We start from the raw sequence: 3,923 nt of genomic DNA on the forward strand, positions 1-3,923 counted from the left end.
AGAGACAGAGAGAAAGGAAGGGGTTCAGGGATAAGGGAGAGAGAGATTAAAGGGGTAAAGGGAGAAAAAGGGATGAAAGAATCGGGATGGGGGCTTGTAGAGAGAGGGAGAGAGAGAAGAAAAAAAGAAATGGGGACAAGGTAAGGGGAGGGAAAGAGGAAGAAAGAGGAGAAGAAGGCAAAGAAGGAAGGACTATTTTTCCTCGCTCAGTAACAAATCCTCAGTCGTGAGGACAAAAGGTCAAACCAAGAGCTTCTGGTTGCTCATGTTGTTTAATAAGTGGCTGGGACAGAGGCCTATCACCACACATGCCCCATGAGATGGTTTCAGTTCATCAGATTAAGGGGAGGGAATTCTTTGATTATTCCCATTACAGACATAATAATTACAGAGCAACAGATATCAGAATGTGGTCTAGAATGCAGTAACTGCCAAATGAAAGTTAGTGAAACAAAGTATTGGAGACAATTGTGGAGATTTGGGGAGGTCAAGAAAGTAGCTATGAGAGAGGAAGAATGTAAGTGGGCCATAAAGGATGGATAGTCTTGGGTAAAGTGGAAAAGAGGAGGAACCACAAAGAGGCAGGAATCATAAGATAGGCAGAGGGTTGGGGCAAAAATGAACTTGTTTGTTTGAAGTGAAGGGAATGTGTAGAGAGTAATGTGAGAGAAGTCTAGAAAGGCAGATGGGGGTGAGATTAGGCATGGCCATGAGTGTCAAATCAAGGAGTTTGGACTCTGCCTGTGGACAAAGGAAAGTCATTGGAGGTTTTTTTAAATGGTAATCACATAAACAAATATGGATTTGAGGATGTTTAGCCAGTAGTAATATAATGTAACATATGATATGATATAATACAATAAAATGTAATGTAATATACGATATGATATATGATATAATGTGATGTGACATATGGTACGATGTGCTATGATGTGTGATATAACATGATGTAATGTTATATAATGTAATATAACATAATATAATATATGACCTGATATGACATATAATAAATATGTAGGATTGTATAGGATAGGCTAGAATATGATCTATCATATTGTATTATATCATATCATATATAGCATAGCATATTATTTATTATATTATATAGTAATCCTATATGATAATATATAGGATAGAGTCAAGATTGGGAGAGACTCAAAGCAAGGAAGACCAGCTAACAGTAGGATTTCAGGCATAAGTGAAGGACATGCTTTTGATTTCTAGGGTCTTTTCCAATTTGCCCTGTATGAGACATCCTATCCAAGGTCCTACTTCTTTCAGTAAAATACAGCATTAAGGGATATACCAGTGACATCTGTGGAGTACAAGGTTAATCATGGAACCAAGTATAATAAGTACAACTGCTTGGTAGAAATACTGAGAGATTTTCTAAGCAAAAGTTACATGGACTGATGCACAGGCTTGATGATGGCGAAATTTGGAAGTGTATTACATTAAATTGGATATATTCAGCTGCAAGCTTGACAACTTTTTTCCCCATTATGATAAGTTGTAAGTGCTCAACTTGTCAGGACTTGCCCACTATCTTTCGAATATTCAGCCCTCAACCTTTGAGGTAGGATTAGCTGCAGTTTAATTTCCTGATAACACCTAAATTAAGGTAAGAGTTCTAAATACTTTATTAATAATGCATGCAGTAATTAATAGAAATTACTTTTCCAGCATGTATTATTAAAAGATGTGTTCCAACATGCCTTTTCTGCACTCTAATTTACTTGCATTCTAAACAGGGGGCTCTTTCTACATTTCTTTCTATACAAGATTGTTAATGTATGAAATCTGAAATCTGGGGCTCAGTTTTCCACTTGGGTCTGAAAAAAGCTCTCCCCATCTGATTCTTTGTTAAAATCAGTTCTTTGAAGAAATGGAATCAGTCACATTCTGACAGAACCTTTCATCTAAGAGGTATGACAATGATGATGATGATGATGATAAGGATGCTTAAATTACTATGACACTTTATAATTTGCAAAATTTTTTTTTTCACAAGCCAGAAGCTACATAATGTAGTTGAAGGAGAATTGGATTTGGAATCAAGTCAAATCAAAATTACTCAGTTCAAATTTCAGCTCTACCATTTACTAATTGTGTGAGCTTGGCAATCAGTCAAACAACACACATTTGTTAAACACCTACTGTATGCAAAGCAGTGTGCTAGGCACTGGGGATATGAAGACAAAAATGAAGCAGTTTTTCTTGCCCTCAAGAATGAGCTTACATTCTAGTGGAAGAGACAACATGTATTTAGATAGGTATATATGAGAGAATGCAAAATACACAGTACAACACAACACAACACAAAATAACATAATATATAATAATAAAGGTAAAGTAATTTTGGGAGGCACAAAAATACTGGGAGTGAAATCAGGAAAGGTTCTATGTGGACAGGTAGTATTTGAGCTAATTTTTAAAGGAAGCAAGGGATTCTTAGAAGCAGAAATGAGGAGGGAATACATTTCAGGCATAGGGATGGCTAATGCAAAGGGATGGTGATTGGAGATGACATATTCTGAAGGAGGAATAGCAAGAAGGCCAATTTGGCTGGTCCATAGAATACAAGCATGGAAATAATGTGTAATAAGTAGCTTGATAGTAATGGAGCATTAGAAAGATTACTCAGCTAGCATTGTCAAGAATGGATTAGAGAGAGGATAGATTGAAGGTAGGAAGACCAGTCAGGAGACTATTACAAAAATTTAGAGAAGAAATAAGGCTCCACACTAGAATGGTTGTAACAGGAATAGAAAGGAGTTGGGTGTCAAAGATATTATTGAGGTAAGGACTTGACAACTCTTTGAACATATGGGATGTGGGAGTGGGGAAGCCTCAAAGAGGATGGTGGTATCATTAAGAGCAGGTTTAGGAAAGAAGGTGATGACTTTAGTTTTAGATGTGCTACAGATGTTTGGAAATGCAGGACTAGAGGTCTGGGGATGGATTAAGAGCCTGGGGATTGATTGATTATCTGGGGATAACACACTGTCTCTCTGTCCCTGTCTCTGTCTCTGTCTCTGTCTGTCTCTTTCTCTCTCTCTCTCTCTTTCTCTCTCTGTCTCTCTGTCTGTCTGTCTCTCTCTGTGTCTGTCTCTGTCTCTCTGTCTGTCTGTCTGTCTCTGTCTCTCTCTGTTGCTCTCTCCTCTCTCCTTAATCTATGATAATCTATCCCCTATTTGGGGAGAGATAAAGGAGTTATCTACTTTTGGAGTAGACAAGATTGCCTCAACAAAGTAGAGAAGAGAAAAGGTCTAGGATGGAACCATGGAGAAAACTCATGTTTAATTGATGGAAGAAAGATGAGAAACCAGCCAGAGATTGCAAAGATGCAGGCAAGGAAGTGAAAGGAGAAAGAAACCATGGGGTCAAAGAAGAAAATGGAAGAGGAATTGTTAAGAAAGAGAAGGTGGTCAAATGTGACAAATGCCACATAAAAGTCAAAAAAGGTAAGGATTGAAAACAAGTTATCATGTTTGGTGATGAGGAAGCCACTAGGGACCTGGGAGAGGAGTGTTTCAGAGCAGCGGTGGGTATAGAATTGGGAAGCAAATGGTGGTGAGGAAGTTCAGGCAGGGAATGGACTAATTTTCTAGAAATTTGACAGGGAAGGTGAGGAGAGAGATAGGATAATGATTTGGGGACAATGGGAGTGTTTTTGTTTGTTTTGTTTTAAAAGAAAGCTTTTTTTGTGCGTTTGCTTAATTTGAGGATAACATCGTTTTGACAGATAGAATGTAAGCTCCCTGACAATTTTTCTTTCTTTCTTTCTCTCTTTCTTTCTTTCTTTCTTTCTTTTTCTTTCCTTCCTTCCTTCCTTCCTTCCTTCCTTCCTTCCTTCCTTCCTTCCTTCCTTCTTCTTTTCTTTCTTTCTTTCTTTCTTTCTTTCTTTCTTTCTTTCTTTCTTT

This window comes from Petaurus breviceps, unplaced genomic scaffold (genome assembly GCF_028583685.1).
Source record: "Petaurus breviceps papuanus isolate PSGF00001 unplaced genomic scaffold, PetGlider_PUasm1.0 138, whole genome shotgun sequence".
Taxonomy (NCBI): domain Eukaryota; kingdom Metazoa; phylum Chordata; class Mammalia; order Diprotodontia; family Petauridae; genus Petaurus; species Petaurus breviceps.